Here is a 26594-nt window from a genome sequence, read left to right on the forward strand (position 1 = left end):
AGTTAATTTTTGTACTTTTCTGTACAGATGGGGTTGTCCAGGGTGGTCTTGATCTCCTGAGCTCAAACAATCCTCACACCTCAGCCTCCCAAAGTGCTGGGATTACAGTTATGAGCCATGATGCCCAGCCCTGGGTCTTTTTTTTATATCTTCCATTTTTTTCTTTATTTTTATCATATTTTCCCTGACATTGAACACGTGGAACATATTTATCAATGCCATCATAACATCCTTGTCTGCTAGCTCTATCATCTGGATAGATATAGTTCCCTTCCCTTCTCTTTTCTCTTCTCTTCTTTTTCTTTTTTTTTAACAGAGTTTCACTCTGTTGCCTAGACTGGAGTGCAGTGGCATAATCATAGCTCACTGCAGCCTCGAACTCCAGGCTCAAGGGATCCTCCTGCCTCTGCTGCTGAGTAGCTGGAACTACAGGTGCACACCACTATGCCCAGCTAATTATTTTTTTTAAAACAAACAAAACAACACATATCTTTTTAGAGACAGGGTCTCGCTATGTGGCCCCAGCTGGTCTTGAGCTCCTGGGCTCAAGTGATCCTCCTGCCTCGGCCTCCCGAAGTGCTGGGATTGCAGGTGGGCACTATAGTGTCTAGCCTGGATGTTTCCAACCGTTGATTTTCCTCTTCTTCTGCGTTTTCTGTATGGCTGCTGGGCACTGTGAACTTGGTGCCTGTGAACTTGGCACCGGACGCTGGGTTTGCTGCTGTCCTGCATCTCCAGGCTTTGTTCCGGGAGCAGTCAACCTAGAACCAGTTTGATCCTTTCAGATCTCGCTCGTAAGCTGTGTTTGGTGAGTCCTGAGCGGACCTTAGTAGGACAATCTTGGGTGGTGAGTCTCTCCCTCTGGCCACTGAGCACACAGATTCACCCCACCCTGTGAACTCGGGGACTGTGCCACCCCTGCTCTCCCACGCCCCTTTCCCTTGCCTGGGCAGCATTCACATGCCACCTGTGGTCAGCTCTCCGAGACTGGAAGGCCCCTCCTCAGCTCTCCAGAGCTGTTTCTTTATAGAACTCCCTCTTCTTCCATATTTTTCTTTGCACATTCCAGCCTTCCTGGAGCCCCTTAACTCCACACTCTGTCTCCACCAGGTCCTGGTTCCCCTCCCTGCCCTGCGGCTGGAGACTGTGCAGGTGACAAGCTGGGCTACCGAGGCCTCACTCCCCTCATGCCCCTCTCCGGTCACTGTCCACACGGCCTGCCATCAGTGTCTGAAGCCTGTGGCTTCATGCACTTTTGTTTGGCTTTCTGGTTGATTAAGGTAGGCTGTGAAATTTGGTCTGTATCTTCCATCATGGCTAAAAGTGCAAGTTGGAATCTTGCATTTTTAAATCCAAGTTTTCGCTCATCCAGGATGGGCTTCTCCAGTGGGCCTCACGGGTGTTCCCTCTCCAAGACACACTGGCCTGCGTCTAGAGTGGACCCTCAGCTGCAGAGGGCCAGCTGGACAGCCATCTCTGGAAGAGAACAAAAGCATTTGCCTTTTTCTTTCTACCTCCAGATCATTTACTCTCCATGAAGGCATCTCACTCAAAGTACATTTTCTATGTCAGAATGCAATAGCAGGACTATTTGCCTGCCCACGTTAAACTAGAAGGCAAGCCTGCAGTTAATCAGCAAAAAGAAGGCGGTGCTCCAAAGGCAGACGATGTGCTGACAGCACCTGAGACACTCCTCCTCTCAGTTCATCGCCTCTTCCCAATTTCTTCTTGACCTAGGCAGGTCAAGAGCATCACCGGCGCCGGGTCACGAATCTCCACCACTCCCAGTCACGGGTTCTCCCAAGCTCCTCTCAACACCCAACAGAGCTGGGGCCGAGGCAGCCGCTGTGCACACGCACACGAGGTGATGCCTGGGAAGCCTCCTAGGGGACCAGTGATCCTCAGCGGTGGGGAGCAGATGGGAGGGGTGCTCTGCACAGGGCAGGAAGGCAAGAGCCAGAACCACCGCGCTGCTGCTGCTCACTGCGGCCAGCCCAAGCAGCAGGGTTCCCTCCTCCCCGTCTGCCAGCCCTTCCCAGCGCGCTCGGTAAGGGCAAGCGCGTCCCGGGGGTTCGGTCACGAATCGCTCAGACTTCTAAGAGACCTTTAGAGGCTCTGGATGCACGTCCCCGGCCGGATCTTCACAAACATCTCTCCCCTTCCTGTGGTCATCTTTTCACTTTCTTGATGGTGTCCTTTGTAGCACAAAAGTTTTTAATTTTGATCTTAGAAGCAACCTGAGAAAAAAGGGAGATTACTTTCAAAGGAGAGATGGCCTGACAAGGATTTCTTCACACAAAAAGATGCTGAGGCCAAGCAGAGGCTGACATCAAAGTGCTGAAAAAACGGCACTGCCAACCAAGAGTTCTGCAAACAGCAAGCATATCCCCCAAGGGGCAGGGAAAACTAGTGCTTCCGGACAAACACAAATGGGGTGGGTTCGCCACCAGCACACTCTCACTAGAGGAATTTCTCAAGTATGTGCACTTCAAGGAGAAAAAGAGATCCCAGATGGGAAGTCTGAGATGCAAAACATAAAGGAAAGAAAGCGGCAAGTGTGTGCAAATCTAACACAAAATGTAATCAGGCCAGACACAGTGGCTCACGCCTGTAATCCAGGCACTTTGGGAGGCCAAGGCACGAGGATCACTTGAGTTCAGGAATCTGAGACCAGCACAGACAACATGGTGAAACCCTGTATCTACAACAACAACAACAACAAAAAGTAATAATCCAGCAATGTCTTGTGATATTCAAAAGTAAAAAAGAATTTAAATACACAGGCCAGGTGTGGTGGCTCACGCCTGTAATCCCAGCACTTTGGGAGGCCAAGGTGGGCTGATCACCTGAGGTCAGGAGTTCAAGATCAGCCTGGCCAACATGGAGAAACTCCGCCTCTACTAAAAATACAAAAATTAGCTGGGCATGATGGTGGGTGCCTGTAATCCCAGCTACTCAGGAGGCTGAGGCAGGAGAATTGCTTGAACCTAGGAGGCGGAGGCCGCAGTGAGCCAAGATCACACCACTGCACTCCAGCCTGGGCGACAGAGCAAGACTCCGTCTTGGGGGGAAAAAAAGAATTTAAATACACAGCCTATTAGTTGTAAGGGGCATTAACGAAGGTAAGGATGCTCGCAGGTCCTTGAATATTCCCGAGTGTAAAAGGTACAGATTAATTGTAGATTTGTTTAATAAGAATGTTGTGCTTGTGGGGAAACCAGTAAAAGAACAGAGTCTATAACATCTAAACTGGTGGAGGGCAGAAAATGAAAGGATCAATAGTTGATTCAAAAAAGAGCAAGAAAGGAGAAGGAAAGGAAAACATCAGCACAGACCAAGAAATCAACAAAATATAAGACAGTATATTTAAACGCAAATATCTGTAGCTACATTTAAACCAAATAAATGATCCAGTTAAATTTTTTTAGTTGTCAGACTTAGAAAAAGGACTGTCAAACTTCAATTTAAAAAAGATCCTCCAATCATACACTGTCTGCAAGAGATATATTTCAGACTTAAAGATACAGAAAAATTAAAAATAAAAAAATAAAAGAGACACGCAAAGCAGACAGTAAACAAAAGGCAGCTGGTGCCGCTATATTAATTCCAGACAAAGTCTGAAAGGCAGAAAGCATTAAAAAGGTGAGATCATTTCACTGTAATAGTCACTTCATTCATAAGGAAGATATAAAATTTTAAGTCTGTATCACCTAATAACATAGCTCTCAAGTATATAAAGCAAAACTTGATACAACTGCAAGAAAAAATAGACAAATTCACAATGCAAAAACAGCTGTAGACAAGACATAAACAAATGGGTGTGACTGTGATCCAATAAAACTTTATAAAAGCAGGTAGCTAGCCAGACTTAGCCTATGGGCTGTAGTTTGCTGACCCTTGGTATAGAAGATTTGAATAACATGATGAATAAACTTGATTCAATGAATCTACACACAATGCTGCCCCTACCACTGCAGAATAGAATCTGTTCAAAGACACAAAGAACATTTTAAAATCTGACCATGTGCTGGGCCATAAGGCAAGTCCTAACAAGTTTCAGAAGACAGAGATCAAGCAGAGCAGATTCCTTCACCCCAAAGACGCTTAAACAAGGGAAAAAAAGTAACAAAAAGTTATCTGCAAAAATCCTGGTATGTTCAGAAGTTAAAAACAGTTATCATGGCCAGGCATGGTGGCTCACGACTGTAATCCCAACACTTTGGGAAGCCAAGGCAGGTGGATCACTTGAGCTCAGGAGTTCAAGACCAGCCTGGCAAGCATGTTGAAACCCCATCTCTACTAAAAATACCAAAATTAGGCTGGGCACAATGGCTTATGCCTGTAATCGCGGCACTCTGGGAGGCTAAGACGGGTGGATAACCTGAGGTCAGGAGTTCGGGACCAGCCTGGCCAATATGGTGAAACCCTATCTCTACTAAAAATACAAAAAATTAGCCAGGCGTGGTAGCAGGCGCCTGTAATCCCAGCTACTTGGGAGGCTGAGGCAGAAGAACCACTCAAACCAGGGAGGTGGAGGTTGCAGTGAGCCGAGATTGTGCCATTACACTCCAGCCTAGGCAACAGGGCGAGACTCTGTCTCAAAAAACAAAAAACAAAAAATTAGCCAGGTGTGGTGGCGGGTGCCTGTAATCCCAGCTACTTGGGAGGCTGAGGCAGGAGAATCACTTGAACCCGTGAGGTGGAGGTTGCAGCAAGCCAATATCGCACCACTGCACTCCAGCCTGGGCGACAGAGCGAGAGTCTGTCTCAAAAAAAAAAAAAAAAAAAAAAGTGATCAACTGTCAAAAAATTCAAAAGAGGAATTCAAAAATATGTTGAATGAAACAGTAAAAAAAAAAAAAAAAAATCATGTCACTACATATAGGCTGCATGATGCAGCCTAAACAGTTCCTAAGGGGAATGGCAACCTTAAGTGTAGACTGCATTAGAACATTTTAAAATGCTGATAACAGGCTGGGTACAGTAGCTCACACCTGTAATCCTAGCACTTCAGGAGGCCAAGGCGGGTGGATTGCCTGAGCTCAAGAGTTAGAGACCAGCCTGAGCAACATGGGGAAACACTGTCTCTAATAAAAAAAATACAAAAAAAATTAGCTGAGCGTGGTGGCATGCACCTGTAGTCCCAGCTACATCAGAGGCTGAGGCAGAATCGCTTGAACCCAAGAGGCGGAGGTTGCAGTGAGCCGAGATCGTGCCACTGCACTCCAGACTGGGGGACAGAGCAAGACTCTGTCTCAAAAAAACAAAAATAAATAAATAATAAAATAAAATGCTGAAAACAAATGACACAAGATATATCTCAAAAAATTAGGAAAACAAATTTAGAAGAAAGAACAAAACAATCTAAAACTCAGAAATTAATAAGATAGAAAACATACAAAAAGCCACAAAGTTGGTTCTCTGAAAGGATCAATAAAATCAAAAGAGTTTTATCAGGAGAGTTGATGAGAAAAAGAGAGGAGGCGCGAATCAGGTCAGGAAAGAAAGGGAACAGAGTCCAGTGCTCCAGGTCTTTTAAAATCAGAGGCTACTGACGCCTCTTTATAGGAATGAACTTGAAAATGTAAACTTAAATGGGCAAATTCCTAAGAACAATAACGGACAAAAATATCCTCAAGAATAAATCGGGGCGGAGAGGAAGAGAGGTTGATTAGTGGGTACGGATAAACACTTGATAAAAGAAGTAAGACCTAGAAATAAGACCTGGTGTTTATAGATCAGTACGGTGACTACAGTTTACAATAATCTGTTGTATATTTCAAAATAGATAGCAGAGAAGAATTTGAATGTTTTTAGCTTAAAGACAGGACAAATACTTATGGTGACAGATATGCCAATTTATACCAACTTGACCTTTACAAATTATGTGAATATATTAAATTATCACACTTATCCCCTCAAAATGGGTGAGTCATATAGTGGGTGAACTATATCTCCACAAAGCTGTTACCAAAAAAAACCCAGAAAACCCAAAGAATACCATAATCGTTACAAAACTGAAACAAAAGTCAAACATCCACCACCAAAAAAATGATCACGCTAAGTTCTGAACGGTTTCACCAGTGAGATCCTACACTCTCGGTGTAGGGATTCCAATCTTCCATAAACTCTTTTAGAGAAGTAAAAAAAAAAAAAAAAAAAAAGAAAGAAAGAAATACCTGGCCCCTGCCCAGTGCATTTTGAAGCTAATATCATCTTTTTGCCAAAACTTGACAAAAACAGGATGCAAAGGATAATTACAGAGCAGTCTCACTCACGAGCATGAACGCCAGAAGCCGGAAGCAAGCTTGTTCACCGCGCCTGGCTTCACTGCACTTCCAGATACTGAGTTTTTGCCACGTGAAGGTTCGTGGCAGCCCTGAATCCAGCAAGTCTGTCGGCCGCGTTTTTCCAACATCAGGTGCTCACTTCTGGCGTCTGTGTCACATTTCGGTAATTTTTGCAATCGTTCAAACTTTTTCATGATTATTATACCTGTCACAGTGATCTGTGGTCAGTGATCTTTGATGTTCCTACCGTAATTGTTTTCAGTGCTGTGAACCGGGCCCCTATCAGAGGAGGAACTGAGTGAATAAAGGTCGTGCATGCTCTGAACTGCTCGGCCGAGCGGCTCTTTCCATCTCTCTCCCTCTGCTCCAGCCTCCCTATTCCCTGTTACACAGCAGTGTTGAAATGAGGCCACTTAATAACCCTCTGATGGCCTGTAAGTGTTCAAGTAAAAGGATGAGTCGTACAACTCTCACTTTACATCAAAAGCTAGAAGTGACTAAGCCTGCTGAGGAAGGTGTGTTGAAAGCCGAGACTGGCCGAAAGCTGGGCCTCTTGTGCCAAACAGTTGGCCAAGTGATGAATGCAAAGAAAAAGTTCTCGAAATTAAAAGTGCTACTCAAGTAAACACACAAATGATAAGAAAATGAAACAGTCTTATCGCTGATACAGAGAAAGTTTGAGTGGTCCGGATAGAAGATCAAACTAGCCTCAATATTCCCTTAAACCAAAGCCTAGTGCCTAGCCAGGCCCTTACTCTCTTCAATTCTATGAAGGTTGAGAGAGGTGAGGAAGCTGCAGAGAAAAAGTGGGAAGCTAGCAGAGGTTGGCTCAGGAGATTTAAGAAAAGAAGCCACATCTTCATCACATAAAAATGCAGGTGAAGCAACAGGTCCCCACAGAGAAGCTGCAGCAAGTCATCTGAAGATGGAGCTAAGATCACTGATGAAGGTGGCTACATTCAACAATAGATTTTCTTTTTCTGAGACAGGGTCTCGCTTGGTTGCCCAGGCTGGAGTGCAGTGGCATGATCTCAACTCACTGCAACCTCTGCCTCCCGGGCTCAAGCAATCCTCCCAAGTCAGCTTCCCAAGAGGCTGGGATGACAGGCACAAGTCACCATGCCTGGCTAATTTTGGCGGGAGTTGTAGAGACAGGATTTTGTCATATTGCCCACTTTGGTCTTGACTTGAACTTCTGAACTCAAGGAATACGCTCGCCTCAAGCCCCTCAAAGTGCTGAGATTACAGGTGTGAGCCACCATGACCACCCAACAGATTACTGATGTAGACAAAACAGCCTGATACTGGAAAAAGATGCCATCTAGGACTTTCACAACTAGAGAGAAGACAGTCTGGCTTCAAAGCTTCAAGGGACAGGCTGACTTTCCTGTTAGGGGCTAATGCAGCTGGTGACTTTAAGCTGAAGCCAATGCTCATATACTATTCCGAAAATCCCAGAGCCCTTAAGAGTGATGCTAAATCTACTTCTGCCTGTGCTCTGGAGATGGACTAACAAAGCCTGGATGACAGCACACCTGCTTACAGCATGGCTTACTGAATATTTTAAGCTCACTGTTGACACCTACAGCTCAGGAAAAAAAGATTCCTTTCAAAAAATTACTGTTCATGGCCGGGCGCAGTGGCTCACGCCTGTAATCCCAGCACTTTGGGAGGCCGAGGCGGGCGGATCACGAGGTCAGGAGATCAAGACCATCCTGGCTAACACAGTGAAACCCCGTCTCTACTAAAAATACAAAAAAATTAGCCAGGCGTAGTGATGTGCACCTGTAGTCCCAGCTACTCAGGAGGCTGAGGCAGGAGAATGGAGTAAACCGGGGAGGCGGAGCTTGAAGTGAGCTGAGATTGCGCCACTGCACTCCAGCCTGGGCGACAGAGCCAGACACCGTCTCAAAAAAAAAAAAAAAAAAAAAAAAAATTACTGTTCATTGCCAACGCACGTGGTCATCCAAAAGCTCTGAGGGAGATGCACGAGGAGATGAACGCTGCTTTCATGCCTGGTAACACGACATCCACTCTGCAGCCCATGGATCAAGGAGTAATTTCTTTTTTCTTTTCTTTTTTTTTTTTGAGACAGAGTTTCACTCTTGTTGCCCAGGCTGGAGTGCAGTAGCATGATCTCAGCTCACTGCAACCTCCGCCTCCCAGATTCAAGCAATTCTCCTGTCTCAGCCTCCTGAGTAGCTGGGCTTACAGGCGTGCACCACCACGCCTGGGTAATTTTTGTATTTTTAGTAGAGACAGGATTTCATCATGTTGGCCGTGCTGGTCTCAAACTCCTGACCTCAGGTGATCCACCCACCTCGGCCTCACAAAATGCTGGGATTAGAGGTGTGAGCCACCACGCCCGGCCGTGGAGTAATTTATACTGCCAAGTCTTATTATTTAAGAAATACATTGTATAGGAATATAGCTGCCATGGATAATGATTCCTCTGATGGATCTGGGCAAAGTAAATTGAAAACCTTTTGGAAAGGATTCACCATTCTAGATGCCATTAAGAAGATACATGATTCATGGGAGGGGGTCAAAATATCAACATTAATAGTTTAGAGGAAGCTGATTCCAAGCTACATGGATGACTTTGAGGAGTTCAAGACTTCAGCGGAAGAAGTCACTGCAGAAGTGGTGGAAATAGCAAGAGAACTAGAATTATTAGTGGAGTCTGAAGATGTGACTGAATTATTGCCACCTCATGATCAAACTTGAACAGGTGAGGAGTTGCTCCCTTTTTTTTTTTTTTTTTTTTAGATGGAGTCTCGCTCTGTCACCCAGACTGGAGTGCAGTGGCACTATCTCGGCTCACTGCAAACTCCACCTCCCGGGTTCACACCATTCTCCTTCCTCAGCCTCCCGAGTAGCTGGGACTAACAGGCGCCCGCCACCACGCCCAGCTAATTTTTTGTATTTTTAGTAGAGACAGAGTTTCACTGTGTTAGCCAGGATGGTCTCGATCTCCTGACCTTGTGATCTGCCCGCCTCAGCCTCCCGAAGTGCTGGGATTACAGGCGTGAGCCACCGCACCCGGCCTGGAGTTGCTTCTTATGGATGAGCAAAGCAAATGGTTTCTTAAGGTAGAATCTACTCCTAGTGAAGATGCTGTGAACATTGTGGAAATAACAACAGATTCAGAATGTTACATAAACTTGGTTGATAAAACAGCTGCAGGGTTTGAGAGGAGTGACTCCAATTTGGAAAGAAGTTCTACTGTGGGTAAAATGCTGTCAAACGGCATCACATGCGACAGAGAAAACTTGTGAAAAAGAGAGTCCGTCCATGTGGCAAGCTTCATTGCTGTCTGTATTGGTCTGTTCTCACGCTGCTATTAACAAATACATGGCTGGCCAGACATTATGGCTCACACCTGTAATCCCAGTAGTTTGGGAGGCCGAGGCAGGCAGATCACTTGAGGTTAGGAGTTAGAGATTGGCCTGTCCAACATGGCGAAACCCCATCTCTACTAAAAATACAAAAATTATCCAGGCGTGGTGGCGGGTGCCTGCAGTCCCAGCTACTCAGGAGGCTGAGGCAGGAGAATCACTTGAACCTGGGAGGTAGAGATTGCAGTGAGCTGAGATTGTGCCACTGCACTCCAGCCTGGGCAACAGAGTGAGACTCTGTCTCAATAAATAAATAAATAAATAAATAAATAAATAAATAAATGAAATACCTGGCTGGGCACGATGAGGAAAAAAAAATACCTGGCTGGGCACAGTGGCTCACACCTGCAATCCCAGCACTTTGGGAGGCTGAGGCGGGTGGATGGCTTGAGCTTGGGTGTTCAAGTTCAGCCTGGGCAGGGTGGTGAAAGCCCATCTCTACAAAAAGTGCAAAAATTAGCCAGGCATGGTGGCTCACACCTGTGGTCCCAGCTACTTGGGAGGCTGAGGTAGGAGGATCGCTTGAGCCCACGAGGTCAAGGCTACAGTGAACAGAGATCACACCACTGCACTCCAGCCTGGGCAACAGAGCAAGACCCTGTCTTAAAAAAAAAATTGAGACTGGGTAACTTATAAAGAAAAGAGGTTGAATTGGCTCACAATTCTCCACGCTGTTTCAGAAGCATGGCGACATCTGCTCAGTTTCTGGGAACACCTCAGGAATCTACCATCATGATGGAAGACAAAGTGGGAAGCAGACGCATCTCACACAGCCAGAGCAGCAGGAAGACAGAGGGGGAGGGGCCATACACTTTTAAACAACCAGATCTCATGACAACTCTACCACAGTAACAGCACTAGGGGGATGGTGTTAAACTATGAGAATCCACCTCCAGGATCCAATCACCTCCTACCAGGCCCCACTGCCAACACTGGGGATTACAATTCAACTGAGATTCAGACAGGGACACAGATCTAAAATGTCATATTTTAGGAAATTGCAATGGCCACCCCATTTCAGCAACCACCCCCGAGTGCTCAGCAGCCATCCACATCAAAGCAGACCCGTCTACCAGCAAAAAGACCAAGACGCACTGAAGGCTCAGATGATCATTACCATTTTTCAGCAATCAAGTATTTTTTAATTAAGGCATGCACACTGTTTTTTTAGACACAATGCTATTGCCCACTTAACAGACTACAGTATAGCAGAAACGTAACTTTTGATGAGATCAGGCACGTTCAGAGTGGCATGGCCGTAGACAGCATAAACATAACTTCTATATGCACTGGGAAACCAAAAAATGGGTGTGCCTCACTTTATTGTGATATTTATTTTATTGCCGAAGTCCGGAACGGAACCCACAATACCACCAAGGTGTGCCTGTATTAGTTAACTAATCTAGTAATTTATGAAAAAGATCATGGCTAAGTTGGGTTTATTACAGGAATGCAGGGACATTTTAACATGATATTAACAAATCAAAAGGGGAAAGCCACAAGATCACTGTAACTGGCAACATCCAATCATGACTGTGATTAAAAACACAAATCAGAACCTCCTGGCAAATGCGAAATGGAGGGGAATTTTCTCAACTTGATAAAGAATATAAAAAAAAAAAACAAACCCACAACAACCACTTAGCAGCGTAACAAGGAAGGCTTCCCTTTGGTCAGGACCCTCTGTTGCCAACGTGCCTTCATCACCTCAGTCCCATGCTCGTTGGAGATGCCAGCACAGGACGACAAGAAAAGTCAATAGGAATCTAAGGACTGAAAAGGAGAAAAAATCTGTCATTATTCACAGATGACATGACTATGCACTTCAAAATCTAAAAGTTAAAGAAATAAATGTTTAAAAATCTGAAATAACGTACAGATAAGGTTTTTAAAATCAATAAGAAACTGTTTTTTTTGAGACAAGTTCGCACTCTATTGCTCAGGCTGGAGTGCAATGACACAATCTAAGCTCACTGCAACCTCCGCCTTCTGGGCTCAAGCCATCCTCCCACCTCAGCCTCCTGAGTAGCTGGGATTACAGGCGCATGCCACCATGCCTGGCTAATTTTTATATTTTTAGTAGAGATGGGGTTTCACCATGTTGGCCAAGCTGGTTTCGAACTCCTGACCTCGTGATCTGCCCACCTTGGCCTCCCAAAGTGCTGGGATTACAGGTGTGAGGCGCCACGCCCGGCCCATGTTTTGTTTAATGTGTTCCTGTACTTCATATTTTGGATGCTACTGTAACTGGTATTTAAATAATTCATTTTCTACCTGTTTGTTGCTGATATATAAGAATACTGATTGATCTTACCATTTATCTAGCTACCCTGCTAAGGTTTCTTTCTTTCTTCAACTTTTATTTTAAGTTCCGGGGTACATGTGCAGGATGTGCAGGTTTGTTCCATAGGTAAACGTGTGCCATGGTGGTTTGCTGCACAGATCATCCCATCACCTAGGTATTAAGCCCAGCATACATTAGCTTTCATATATATATATCCCACATGAAAACAGTTCCAGGTGGAGTAAAGCCTTACAAATGTTAAAAACTAAAACCAACCTGGGTGCAGTGATGCAAGCCTGTCATTCCAACATTTTGGAAGGCTGAGACAGGAGGACTGCTTGAGCCCAGGGATTCGAGACCAGCCTGGGCAATATATTGAGACCCCATCTCTACAAAAAAATTAAAAATTAGCTGGGTGTGGTGGTGTGAACCTGTAGTGCCAGCTACCTGGAGGCTGAGGTGGAAGGATCGTTTGAGCCTGGGAGGTTGAGGCTGCAGGGAGCTGTGGCTGTGCCACTGCACTCCAATACGGGTGAAAGAGTGAGACTGTCTCAAAAATAAACAAAAAACTAAAACATGATGTTTTCTCCAACTTTTTAAATGAAAAGTTTGTACAGAGAAGTTGAAATAATAATACAACAAGAACGTGTATATGGGCCGGGAGCAGTGGCTCACGCCTGTCATCCCAGCACTTTGGGAGGCTGAGGCAGGAGTTCACTTGAGCTCAGGAGTTTGAGACCAGCCTGGCCAACATGGTGAAACCCAGTCTCTACTAAAAATACAAAAGTCAGTGGGTGTGATGGCAGGTGCCTATAGTCCCAGCTACTTGGGAGGCTGAAGCAGGAGAATCACTTGAATATGAGAGGTGGAGGTTGCGGTGAGCTAAGATCACGCCGCTACACTCCAGCCTGGGTGACAGAGCGAAACTCTGTCTCTAAATAAATAAATAAATAAATAAACTCTGTATACAACTACCTATATTAGAATTAACATTTGAGGAGAGTGCAGTTGTGTGTGTGTGTGTGTGTGTGCCCACACGCTTTTATTCCTCAACCACCTGAGCATTACTTCTAGACATCATAGCACTTTATACCCAAATATTTCAGTGTGTCTCTGCTAAGAGTAAGGCCTTCTTCTTCATCATCACAATAAAATTAGCACACTAAGAAAATTAACCCTTAGTCCCTAATATCATCTATTTAGTCAACCTACATTTGCATTTCCCCAGCTGTCCCAGAAACACTGAGATAGTTGCTATTTCAACCTGGACTCTAATCCAGGTTCCTAGGCTGCATTTGGTTGTTTCTTTGGGGTCTTTTCATCCAGAACACAGGCTGGCAACTGCTTCTGGGCAGGAAGATGGTGAATATTTCAGGCTTGGGGCCACTGCAGCTCAACAGTGGCCACAGGCACCAAGAAGGCAATGGAGTGACAGCCAGTACTACTTCACCTGCAAAAACAGAGAAGGAGCTGGGCCTGGACCTGGTTAGCAGGGTTGCTTTGGAGTACCCACGTTTAGCCAGTTCCTGTACTCTGAAATCTCCAGAAAACCACTGTTGGTGGGAATGTGAGTTAGTACAACCACTACTGAGAGCAGTTTAGAGGTTCCTCAGAAAACTAAAAATAAAGCCACCATGTGACCCAGCTATCTAACTCTTAGGTATATACCCAAAAGAAAGGAAATCAGTATATCAGAGATACCTGCACTTCCATGTTTGTTAGCGCTGTTCATAAGGACCAAGATTTGGAGGCAACCCACGTGTCCATCAAGAGACGGATGGATAAAGAAAATGTGGTTCTTGTACACAATGGAGTATTATTCAGCCATAAAAAGAAGGAGATTCTATCATCTGCAGCAACATGGATGGAACTGGAGCTCATGATATTAAGTGAAATAAGCTAGGCACAGAAAGACAAGCGTAACATGTTCCCACTTATTTGTGGGATGTAAAAATCAAAACAACTGAACTCACGAAGACAGAGAAGGCTGGGAAGGATATGAGGGTAGAGGGAGGTTAACGGGTACAAAAATTAGTTAGAAAGAATGAATAAGGCCTAGTATTTGGCCAGGTGTGATGGCTCACGCTTGTAATCCCAGTACTTTCGGAGGCTGAGGCTTGAGTTCAGGAGTTCAAGACTAGCCTGGCCAACAGGCTGAAACCATCTCTACTAAAAATACAAAAAATAGCCAGGCACGATAGCATACGGCTGTAATCTCAGCTATTCGGGAGACTGAGGCATGAGAATCACTTGGACCTGGGAGGCAGAGGTTGTAGTGAGCCGAGATCGCACCACTGCACTCCAGCCTGGGCAACAGAGCAAGATTCCATCTTTAAACAAAATTTTTTTAATAAAAAAAGATCTAGTATAAAGACCTAATATTTGATAGCACAGCAGGGGGACTGCCAGGAGGAGCAGAGGTGATATTGGCACCTCCCTCCCCTAACCATCAGCTCCAAGTCCTGCGAGTTTCCATGCCAGGCACCCCCATGCTCAGCCACCAGTCTCTGGCCACAGGTGCTGCGTCCACCCAGCTGTGCCCTTTGCAGGCTTCGGTCTCCTCTGGCATCACGATTGCCATGTCACTGCCCCGGCTTTGCAAAAACCCTGCCTGTATTTGGAGCCCCTGACCGGGCACCCTTCCCTCCTGTCAGCTGCTGCCAAGGAACCCCGTTACCAGCACTGGCCCGCTCCTCAGTGCTCCTGAAAACACTGCTTACCCGTCCCTGAGCCACGGTGCCCTCGCCCACGGGAGCCCTGTGCACCTGTGCACCTTCACCTGTGGCTCCCCTCGCCTGTGCCATGAACCCCGGCTATACACTCCAGGCTTCCGCAGGGCTGGGCCTGGGGCCACAGAGTCATCAAACAACAGTCCCTTTTCTTCCTCCAAATCAGCGTATATAAGAAACTGGCACTGGGCACGGTGGCTTATGCCTGTAATCTCTGCGCTTTGGGAGGCCAAGGCGGGTGGATCACTTGAGGTCAGGAGTTTGAGACCAGCCTGACTAACATGGTGAAACCCCATCTCTACTAAAAATACAAAAATTAGCTGGGTGGTGGCCTGCGCCTGTAATCCCAGCTACTTGTGAGGCTGAGACAGGAGAATTGCTTAAACCCAGGAGGTAGAGGTTGCAGTGAGCTGAGATTGTGCCATTGCACTCTAGTATGGGCGAGAGAGTGAGACTCTGTCTCAAAAAAAAAAAAAAAAACTGGGCAGTCATAGGTAGAGAAAAAAATTGTAATTGAAAGTTATTTGTTCAAGAACTGGAGACCAACTAGGAACACAGGAAGCAGAGAAGTGAGTCTCTGCGTCTGCATCAATGACGCAAAAGCAGCTGTGCAGGGAACCTGTCTGGCCCAGGCCCAGGCCTCCTGCACCCAGCCTCTGCGAGCTCCATGCTACCAGAGGGGCTGCAGTTGGCTGAGGGAGGTGGGGATGCCATTTGAGGTCTAGCCGCAGGGTCAAGGGAGCACGGCTGGCCAGTGTACACAGGTCAGGGGCCAGGTTCCCTGCCTTGCTCAGCACCACATGTCACTGCATTGAAGCACATCTTTAGTAAAACCAGTGCTTCCCTTAAAGAGAATGCCATGGGGCATGAGTATGATGCTTTTGACAAAAAACAAAGGCATCACTGTCAACTCCGATCTATCCCAGGTGAGGTGGGAGAAGGGAAAGAGCAGAGACAAGGAGACAATTACACAAGCAGCAGCCCAATGTGTGCTTTGCAATATGCTGACCTGGCTTGCCCTACACCCAAGGGCAGACCCACAGATAGCCTTGCCTCTGCATCCACCACCAGAGCACACAGTACCCAGCACCAGGCCACCCAGCATCCAGCACCAGGCCACCCAGCACCCAGCACCAGGCCACCCAGCACCCAGCACCAGGCCACCCAGCACCCAGCACCAGGCCACCCGGCACCAGGCCACCCAGCATCCAGCACCAGGCCACCCATCACCCAGCACCAGGCCACCCAGCATCCAGCACCCGGCCACCCCAGCATCCAGTGCCTGGGCACCCAACGTCCAGCACCAGGGCACTCAGCACCCAGTACCAGGCCACCCCAGCATTCAGCACCACAGCACCCCTGCATCCAGCACCAGAGCACCCCAGCATCCAGCACCAGAGCGCCCCAGCCTCGCCCGCCCCAGGCCTCTGAAGGAGCAGGAGGCTGGGCCCCACATCCCGCAACACCACAGCCAGCTAGGCGAGACCAGAGGCAGCACAGGAAGGGACTGTGCAGCTCTTTCGGATTAGGAAAGGGCCACGCTCGCCCAGCAGAAGACAGGGACAAGGCTGCAGAGGCAGCATGGAAAGCCCAGAGTCACTCCCCACCCACCATCGGAAACCAGTGAGCTCATTAGAAACTGCTTATCTATGAGGCCAAATGCCCTCAGCAGGAGGGAAGGAGGAGGGGGAAGGAGGAGGGGGAAGGAGGGGGGAGGAGGGGGGAGGAGGGGGAAGGAGGGGGGAGGAGGGGGAAGGAGGGGGGGAGGGGGGAGGAGGGGGGAAGAGGGGGAAGGATGGGGAAGGAGGGGGAAGGAGGGGGAAGGAGGGGGGAGAAGGGGGGAGGAGGGGGAAGGAGGGGGGAGGAGGGGGGAGGAGGGGGAAGGAGGGGGAGGAGGAGAGGAGGAAGAGATCAAAGGGTGTGGCAGAGCTACACCTTAGACAGGCCTCCAGCCCTGGGGACTATCTGGGAATGTCCAGGAAGCCCTGTGAGCTGAGACAGGGTGACTCATCTCTGGTGACAGAGGTAACCACCTGGCCAGATGTACCTCTTTAAAGAGACATATTCTTATACCCATCACAAACAGACCAGAACAATGGCCAGGCACGGTGGCTCACGCTTGTAATCCCAGCACTTTGGGAGGCTGAGGCAAGCGGATTACTTGAGCTCAGGAGTTCGAGACCAGCCCGACCAACATGGGGAAACCCCGTCTCTCTACTAAAAATACAAAATTAGCCAGGCACAGGTGCTCTCACCTGTAATCCCAGCACTTTGGGAGGCCAAGGCAGGTGGATTGTCTCAGGTCAGAAGTTCGAGACCAGCCTGGCCAACATGGCGAAACCCCGTCCCTACTAAAAATACAAAAATTAGCCGGGTGTGGCAGTGGGCACCTGTAACCCCAGCAACTTGGGTGCCTGAGGCAGGAGAATCGCTTGAACCCAAGAGGCAGAGGCTGCAGTGAGCCAAGATCATACCACTATACTCCAGCCTGGGCGACAAAGCGAAACTCCGTCTCCAAAACAAAAAACAAAACAAAACAAAAAAACAGAATACTGACCAGAAGAAAATACCCGGGCTTGCTATTCCTTATTGAGGACACTCTGGGGAAAAACTCAAGGACTGGCCAGGCTGAGTGACAAGGAACAGAAACGGCTCCCGGGGCCCAGGGCCATGTCATCTGCAGGGGTTTTTCCCATCTTATTTATGCAAGGAGCTCCTACTTGTAAACAGGAGAGAAAATGTTGTCCAAGAGGCTCAGAACCGGTGTCAGAGGCTCAGGGAGGACAGGCCCTCTCCTGGGGTCCCAGAGTGGGCAGGAGGCCACGCCACCATGGACTCTGGGCTTCTCTGGCTGATCACGGAGGTCCAGGCCATGAGGCCCTTGAGGCTCAAGGAGAAGGGTGTCTGAGGCAGGTCAGCCTCACGGTGGCCGCGGAGCATGCGCAGTGGAGTGACCCGGGCAGGAGGCTCTGCAGGCCAGCATCCCAGCCAGGAGGCGAAGGAGCAACTCCGTGTGTATCACAGCTTCACAGTCTCCAGCCATTCAGTATTTGCCCTCTTAAGTTTCTAGGTGCTGATAATTCACAAATAAAGGAGAAAGCTTGCTCTCTCCTGCCTTCCAGGCCTGCGTGGAGGTGTGGGCCTGGTGTTGGGGCTAACCAGGAATCCTGCATCTCATGGGTGGCCCCACGGGACAAGTGAGGGGCTATGACACTGCACACTGCTTGGTGGCCAGCAGTTGCCCCAGGGCCCTGAGGACGGAGACAACAGGCAGAGCTGGGCAGCTACCTCCTTAAGCCCAACCCAGGGCACCACCCCCCAAGACCAGGGCACCCATGGCTGGAGGAGACCCAAGGGCCCTCTGACCCAGCGAGTCTCATGAGATGTGACTGCCTGCTGCCCTAGATGTTTATGGAGGGGTGTTTGCTGTTGCAGTGATGGAAGGCACTGCTGGTTCTTAGAGGGGGGCTGAAATGCACCCTTCATGGGTCTTACCAGACACCTGCCCTCCGGGCTTAGATCTGACTCCAACCCTGATGCAAACGCCATGTATCTTGGTTTCATAGACACTGCTGGATTTTCCAGGAGTGAAACCTCCCATAACACACGCCTGAGGGAGGAAGAGGACGCCTGCCTTGGCCAACCCCAGCAAGGGGCTGAGTCTACCCCCACCACCCTCTCACTGCAGCTTGAGCCAACAGGGACCACTTCATCTCCCAGTGCAAACGCGTGCAAGAGTTTCCAGATGGAAATACGTGTCAATCTGAAATCCTGGGTGCAATCTATGAGACCTATTTCCATACTGCACAAGAGACATCATAATGCTTTATTAATAACACAGAGCACTAATAACACATTCACCAGACACTGCTCTAAGCATTTTCCCGCATTACCTCCATTATGCAAAGGAGACGTGGGGCCCAGCAGGGTGGGGAATGACAGGCTGAGACTGACCACTCCCTCAGCCCTGGGCACAGGGCCCCCAGATGAGGGACTTACCCAAGGGACAAGGCTCTGCCCCTACAGTGGCTTAGACCCTGGACCACGCCAACATGGCAAACACACGTGAGCTGCAAATGCCGGCCTGTGTGCAACTTTACGTTGCTAGAGGCCACATTCAAAAGTAAAAAGAAATTGGCAAAAAAAATTTTTAACAGGCCAGGCATGGTGGCTCACGCCTGTAATCCCAGCAATTTGGGAGGCCGAGGCAGGTGGATCACCTGAGGTCAGGAGTTTGAGACCAGCCTGACCAATATGATGAAACCCCCGTCTCTATTAAAAATACAAAAATTAGCTGGGTGTGGTGACACGCACCTGTAATTCCGCTACTCAGGAGGCTGAGACAGGAGAATCGCTTGAACCCAGGAGGCAGAGGTTGCAGTGGGCCAAGATTGTGCCATTGCACTCCAGCCTGGGCGACAGAGCAAAACTCCATCTAAAAAACAAAATTAATATTACATTTTATTTAACCCAGTATATCCAAAATATTATCATTTCTACATGTAACCAATACAGAAGAATATGAATGAGATCACTTACCTTCTCTTTCATATTAAGCCTCTGAGATTGGCGTGCATTTCACACCACGAGCACATCTCAGTTCCCACCAGCCATGTTTCCAGCATGCCTCTGTGGGCTGCGTGGCTCATGCCGTCTGCCCCAGACAGCACAGGCTGAGATATGACAGGTTCTCTGAGGGCGACATCCTTCCCACCTCCCTTTTCTGTCTGCATGTTAAGAATTTTAGCAGTTTTTAGTTTTACCAACCCTTTGCCTTCTAAAGCATTTATAGTGGTTAATTTCTCGACTTGAGGCAGGTGCAGGGGTTCAATACTTTATGTATGTGTTTTCATATAAAGCATTTCTTAAGAAAAAGTTGGCCCACTCCCCAAAATACAATGTAATCACAAGGCACAAAATAAAAATTATGACAAAGTTATTAAATACTTCCAGTTTTCTTTTCCTTCCACAAAACTTGGAAGGAAGAAAAAACTGATCCCTTTCTGGAAATAAATACATAATAAGTGACAAAGTAAAAACAATTATTAATTACTACCACTTCCTTCTCAATTTTCTTTTTTTCCAAAAAAAGTTCTCACATTTATTCTCATTCATTCTCTCTCTCTCATTTTCTCTCTCTTCCCCCTCCCTGGCATTAAGAATGACCAACTTGTTATCAAACCACCAGCCTCAAAACAAATCTTCCTTGCTACGAACAGTTAACATATTGCCACCTGTCACATGTCCGATTTGCCACCATGTCAAACACAGTCGACTGGAAACGTCCAGGGACCATCACTCAGCAGTAAGCCGCCTGCCCACTTAATGCCAGTGAGTAGGAGACGTCCAGCGCCTGTCTCCAGACGTGTCCTTGTTTCCACTTTGGGGAGATATATGTGAGTGGGAATAACAAGGGTAACTGGCAAAATCATTGTGAAATGAATCTGTCCTACCATAAATGTGATTGCAAATTTTGAAGTTCATTTGCAAAAGGCCACAGACATAGCTGTGACCCATCCCAATGCGCAGTGGCAATACCACTGGGAAAAGGGTAGCTACCGTCTCTGAGTCATCAGAATCCCTGCCAGTAAAGCTGGACGGCCCCCAGCACTCAAGATCAAAGCTGAGCTCCTGGCAGTAGAGACCTGCAGAGGCCCTTTCCCATCTTCCCGCCTGTGACTTACAAAGGCAGCCCTCGCCTACCTGAGAAAGTGGCACCAGAACAAGACAAGAACAGGCTGCCCAGGAGCCCCACCCCGCCCCTGCAGATGCCTCTCCGGTGTGTTCCACAGGAACAGCGGCCACCCCTGCCGCTCCCAGATCTCGGGCTCTAGGGGACAACAGTTGCTGCCCTCAGCTGTGCTGAGCCATGAAGTGATTCAGCAGCAGGGGAATTGGATGCTGGTCCAGGAACACAGCACCAGCCTGGGAGGCCACAGACAAACACCAGTTTCGTGGGTGCAAGAGGCCAGTGCCAACTGATGTCGAAGCTCAAGTCCACACCCTGAGTTTCCACAGTGCTCCTGAGATGCCTGGGGACACAGCAGATGCAGGGCTGCGTCCTCAGCCCCGGAGTCACGCTGCCCCGTTCTTTAAGAATAAACAGGAACAGAGACGGGCAGAACCCACGTCTTCTCAGTTCCACCCCAGGAGCGTAGGGAGAGGCCCACATGCCAGGATGCGGGGCTGTGGGAGCTCACGGGAAGCAAGAGTACTAGGTGCCCAGAGGTCCTAAGGCCAGCTCAGGACAAAGGCGCAGAGCTCAGGCTGTCGCTTCTAGATTGCTCTGCTTTTCAACGTGGTGCTCATTGACTGCAGTCACTCTTCCCTAAGCGCCGTCATCCCCGGGCGGCCCAGCCAGGACTCAGAGTGCAGATAGCCACACACAACATGGCTGCCCTGACACGCACACGGTGCAGCAGATCCACATGCCACTATGCCATTGACAAGGCACTTTCACATGTGCAGCCTCACAAACTGCTGAGGAAGAACAGACAAGGAGACAGGTGCACAGCCGAGAGCAGAGAAGGAAACTTGCCTGAGCCACACCCCCACGACCCAGCCTCCAAGCCCACTGCCACCCAGCACTTCCCACCGAGAAAGACCAGACTCCTTCTCCAGCACAGCCAGATACCCGCGGTCCATTTTCACAGCTGAAATAAAATACTGTACGCATCAATTGTGCTTTATACGGTATTCACAGGAGATGAAGCTTTACTCAGTCTTAGCATGTTGGATTTTTTTTTTTTTTTTTTTTTTGAGATAGAGTCTCACTCTGTTGTAGGCTGGAGTGCAGTGGCACAATCTCAGCTCACTGCAACCTCCACCTCCTGGGTTCAGGTAGTTTTCATGTCTCAGCCTTCTGAGAAGCTGGGATTACAAGCACACACTGCCACACCCAGCTAGTTTTTGTATTTTTAGTAGAGACAGGGTTTCGCTATGTTGGTCAGGCTGGTCTCGAACTCCTGACCTCAAGTGATCAGCCGGCCTCAGCCTCCCAAAGTGCTGGGATTACAGGCATGAGACACCGCAGCCAACAGCATGTTGAATTTCAAAACTAGAAGACAAGCCAAGCGTGGTGGCTCACACCTGTAATCCTAGCACTTTAGGACCTGAGGTGGGCAGATTGCTTGAGGCCAGGAGTTTGAGATCAGCCTGGCCAATATGGTGAAACCTCATCTCTACAAAAAATACAAAAATTAGCTAGGTGTGGTGGCGTGCAACTTCAATCTCAGCTACTCCAGAAGCTGGGGCACAAGAATCGCTTGAACCCAGGAGGTGGAGGTTGCAATGAGCCAAGATCGAGACTGCACCACTGCACTCCAGTCTGGGCAACAGAGCAAAACTCTGTGTCCAAAAAAAAAAAAAAGACAAATGGAAATAAAAAACTATTAAACATCTACAACAGTGTCATTCTTTCAAATACTACTGATGTGAGCAGAAACAGACATGATCTTTGCAGAGGGTGAATCAGCAACCACGTGCCTAACGTCTTTGAAATGGCAAGACCCTTTACTCAGCAATCCACCTGTAGAATTCACCTTCGAGACATTGACTAGAGAAGAACTGTACAAGGATGCCCATCTTATTTATAACTGGGAAAACGGAGCGGCATCGGTGTCCACTGACAGGGCTGGCCACGGCTGGCTGTGTCCACACAGTGGAGCCAAGTGCAGCCCTCCCTCGAGGGGGCAAATGGGAAGGTCAGCAGTGCAATGTGAACTGAAGCGGGCGACAGAGCCACGACATGACTCTGTTGTGCGTTAAGTGTGTGTGTGTATCTAACTCACACTCGGGATAGGAGCAGGCCACCTCGGCAAAGTGACATCCAGGTCGAAGTCACCAGGCAAAAGGAGAAAGAGCGTTCCAGGCAGGCTAAGGTCCAAGGCAGAGTGTGGCCAGTGGGGCAGCTTAAAGACCAGGTGTGGGGTGCAGAGCGTGAGGCCGGGGGACACTGACACCAGCAGGCGTCATCACGGGGGCACTGAGCAAGCAGTGACGGGGAAAGCGCAGGGCTCCTGAAACGCTGCCTCTTGTGCTGTGGGGAACACGTGTGATGGGAGCTGAGCTGGAGCGACCCCCACGCAAGACCACGGGCAGTCTCAGTCGAAGGCGAGGCTGGTGGTGGGGCAGGGGGAATCGTGAGGGTCAAGGAGCCATAGGTGGGGAAGGGGGTGTGGGAGATGGAGGAAGGGGGTCATAGTTGGGGCCCGGGTTTCTGTCCTGGACACCAGTGGAGACAGAAGATAGAGGAGACAAGATGGTGGTACCAGAACAACAGATGGGAATGGGCCTGCTGGGAAGATATCCTCTGCCAGATCCCAAGAATAGCACCATTTCAGCCGGGCGCGGTGGCTCATGCCTGTAATCCCAGCACTTTGGGAGGCCGAGGCGGGCGGATCACCCGAGGTCGGGAGTTCAAGGCCAGCCTAACCAACAAAGAGAAACCCCGTCTCTATTAAAAATACAAAAAAAATAGCAGGGCATGGTGGTGCATGCCTGTAATCGTGGCTACTCAGGAGGCTGAGGCAGGAGAATCACTTGAACCTGGGAGGCGGAAGTTGTGGTGAGCCAAGATGGCATCATTGGACTCCAGACTGGGCAACAAGAGCGAATCTCAAAAAGAAAAAAAGAAAAAAAGAAAAAGAATGGCACCATTTCAGGTGCTTCCTAGTCTTTTTCTTCACATTTATTTTCTACTTTTGAAACCTCACATGCCCTTTAACTATTACTGGCATATGCCGTGTATATGTACAGCAGTTCTTCAGCTACCAAATAAAAGTCATCTGAAGAAAGCCAACTGAAATGGCAACCTAGTCTGCCTATGCTAAAGTAGCAGAAAGCATCTCAGGTGGGATGGGTGACAGGGAAGTTGACAAAAAGTTAAGTTTATAAGGACAAAGTCTGAGTCACATTTTGCAATTGTTAAAACTGGTGGGCTGGGCATGGTGGCTCACACTTGTAATCCCAGCACTTTGGGAGGCCAAGGCGGGTGGATCCCCTGAGCTCAGGAGTTCAAGACCACCCTGGGTAACATGGTCAAATCCCATCTCTACTAAAATACAAAAAATTAGCTGGGTGTGGTGGCATGCACCTGTAGTCCCAGCTACTCAGGAGACTGAGGCACAAGAACACTTGAGCCCTAGAGGTGGAGGATGCAGTAAGCCAAGATTGTGCCACTGCACTCCAGCTTGGGCAACAGAGTGAGACTTTGTCTAAAAAAAACAAACAAAAGAAACAAAAAACAAAACAAAACAAAAACTGGTGAAAAGCATTTGATAATGATGTGCTCAGTGGGGAGGCTTCCCAGCTTTAAACACCCTGGAAATTACACGTTGTCCTCCACCAGGTAGTTTTAGAGTTAGATAAAATGTCCCCCCAGATAGCCCGGTCATTTTGGTACATCCAATCTGTGACATTCCTTCTACTGTTCATCATGGTTTCATTCATCAGGATTTATGTAGATCCACCTCCACCATCATCAGTTTCTTCAATCTCAGATTTCTGCTGTAGGATCACTTTCCATCTAAGTCAACTACATCTTTAGACATCCCCTTTGTGAGCCCAGGAAATCAGCCTAAAGTAATTCTAGATCAGTCCCACTCCTGGACTCCTGGCAGGAGCAGGGCTTCTCCAGGGAGGCTTTGCTCCCTTCAAGCCTTGCAGGAATCTACAGACAAAGCCCACGTGAAATGAGCCCACAATCCAAAATCACAAAGCGTGTGACAGGCAAGCATCAGTGAGCAAGAGGCAGCAGAACAAGTGGCGGAGTCCAACCCTCAAGAAATTCAGATTTTAGTATTTGTTAATATTATTATCGGTATTACTTTGGTATTATTAGTTACAGTATAGAAAATAAGTAGGTTTAGACATAAAGAGAAAATAAAAATAAGTGTAAGGAAAAGAATACCAAACAAGAGGAGAAGCAAACTTGGCAAGAAACAAAGAGAACTTTCAGAAATGAAAAATATAATCATTAAAAAAATGAAAATTAAAAGAACAGGTTAGGCTGGGCATGGTGCCTGTAATCCCAGCACTTGGGAGGCTGCGGTGAGAGGATCACTTGACCCTGGGAGTTCAAGACCAGCCCTGGCAACATAGCAAGACCCCATCTCTACCAACAAAAAAAAAAAAAAAAGAAAAGAAAAAGAAGAACGACAATAACAGGTTAAATATTAATAGCGCAGAGGCTGGGCACGGTGGCTCACACCTATAATCCCAGCACTTTGTGAGGCCAAGCCAGGTGGATCACCTGAGGTCAGGAATTTGAGACCAGCCTGGCCAAACGGGTGAAACCCCGTCTCTACTAGAAATACAAAAATTAGCCGGGCGTGGTGGTGGGCACCTGTAATCCCAGCTACTCTTGAGGCTGAGGCAGGAGAATCACTTGAACCCAGGAGGCAGAGGTTGCAGTGAGCCGAGATCGCACCACTGCACTCCAGCCTGGGCGACAGAGCAAGACTCCATCTCAAAAAAATTGTATATATATTTAAATAGCACAGTAGATGGAGATGAAGATAGAGTTGCTAAACTGGAAGACAGAGCTGAAGAAATAACCTGGAATGAAGCATAAAAAGACTGAAAGGTAAAAACATGAACGAGAGTTTAAGTGGCTGGGAGGATGGTATGAGAAAGCAAAGCATAAGGCAGATGCTGTATGGTTGACCCTCCATATCTAGGGGTTCCACATTTGTGGATTCAACCAACTGTGGATGGAAGATATTTGGGCAGAAAAATTCCTAAAAGCAAAACTCAAATTTGCTGCTCTCTACTATGTTAAATCCACATTAATGAAGTTATATATAGGCATTGTATTAGATATTATAAGTAATCTAAAGATGATTTAAAAATACATGGGAGGGAGGCCGAGGAGGGCAGATCACGAGGTCAGAGTTCAAAACTAGCCTGGCCAATATGGTGAAACCCCTTCTCTACTAAAAATACAAAAATTAGCTGGGCATGGTGGTGGGCGCCTGTAATTCCAGCTACTCAGGAGGCTGAGGCTGGAGAATTGCTTGAACCTAGGACGTGGAGGTTACAGTGAGCCAAGATCATGGCACTGCACTCCAGCTTGGGCGACTGAGCAAGACTCCGTCTCAAAAAAAAAAAAAAAAAAAAAGAAAAAATACATATATGGGAGAATGTGCACAGGTTATATACAAATACGACACCATTTTATATCAGGAACTTAAGCATCCACTAATTTTGGTATTCATGCTGGGTTCTGGAACCAATCCCTAGTGGATACCGCAGAATGACTGTATTGAACAAAATAATGGCTGAAATTTTTCCAGAATTGCTGAAAGACATGATACTTTATCTTCAGGAAGTACAATGAATCCAAAACAGGATAAATAAAAAGAAATCCATGCTAGAAAGACCACAGTGAAGTTGAAAAACACCAGAAATAAAGAGACTATAAAAGCAGCCAGACAAAAAGCTTACTACTGACACAGGAAGGACAATCGAAATGACAGCTGACTTCCTAACAGCAACTTTATAAGCCAGAAGATACATAATAGAATTCAATCCTTAAAGAAATGCCAGAGACTCAGCGCTATACAGACTATATCCCTCTGCCCATGAGCCTTTTCAGCTGAAATCATAATAAAAACAACCTAAAATCCTCAGTGCCTTTGGACATAAATGCATTCATGGGTCATGGAAGAATGATAAAATTGTAAAATGCTGAACAATGAAAATATTACATATCAAAATAAACAAGAGACGACGGTACAGCAGAACTAAGTAGGAAAGCTACATAGACTTAAACGCTTATGACAGGACCGCGTGCGGTGGCTCACGCCTGTAATCCCAGCACTTTGGGAGGCCAAGGTGGGCGGATTGCCCGAGGTCAGGAGTTTAAGACCAGCCTGGCCAACATGGTGAAACC

At 47.6% G+C, this 26594-nt stretch overlaps 1 protein-coding gene across 5 annotated transcripts in view; it reads right to left on the reverse strand.

The window, feature by feature from the left end:
• AGPAT3 (1-acylglycerol-3-phosphate O-acyltransferase 3) overlaps positions 1-26594 on the reverse strand; it is a 121726-nt gene that overhangs the window by 85754 nt on the left and 9378 nt on the right. For 2 of the 5 annotated variants that reach the window (XM_063640536.1, XM_063640533.1), the window contains exon 2: positions 11396-11461. The exons of 1 other annotated variant lie outside the window; for it this stretch is intronic. The gene's annotated coding sequence lies outside the window, so the exon portion shown is untranslated. Of the gene's footprint in view, positions 1-2104; positions 2197-11386; positions 11462-26594 lie in introns of those variants that run through there. 2 more of the 5 variants (XM_063640532.1, XM_063640534.1) reach the window with 2 other exon arrangements.

The sequence above is a fragment of the Symphalangus syndactylus genome, chromosome 5 (assembly GCF_028878055.3).
Source record: "Symphalangus syndactylus isolate Jambi chromosome 5, NHGRI_mSymSyn1-v2.1_pri, whole genome shotgun sequence".
In the NCBI taxonomy this organism is placed as follows: domain Eukaryota; kingdom Metazoa; phylum Chordata; class Mammalia; order Primates; family Hylobatidae; genus Symphalangus; species Symphalangus syndactylus.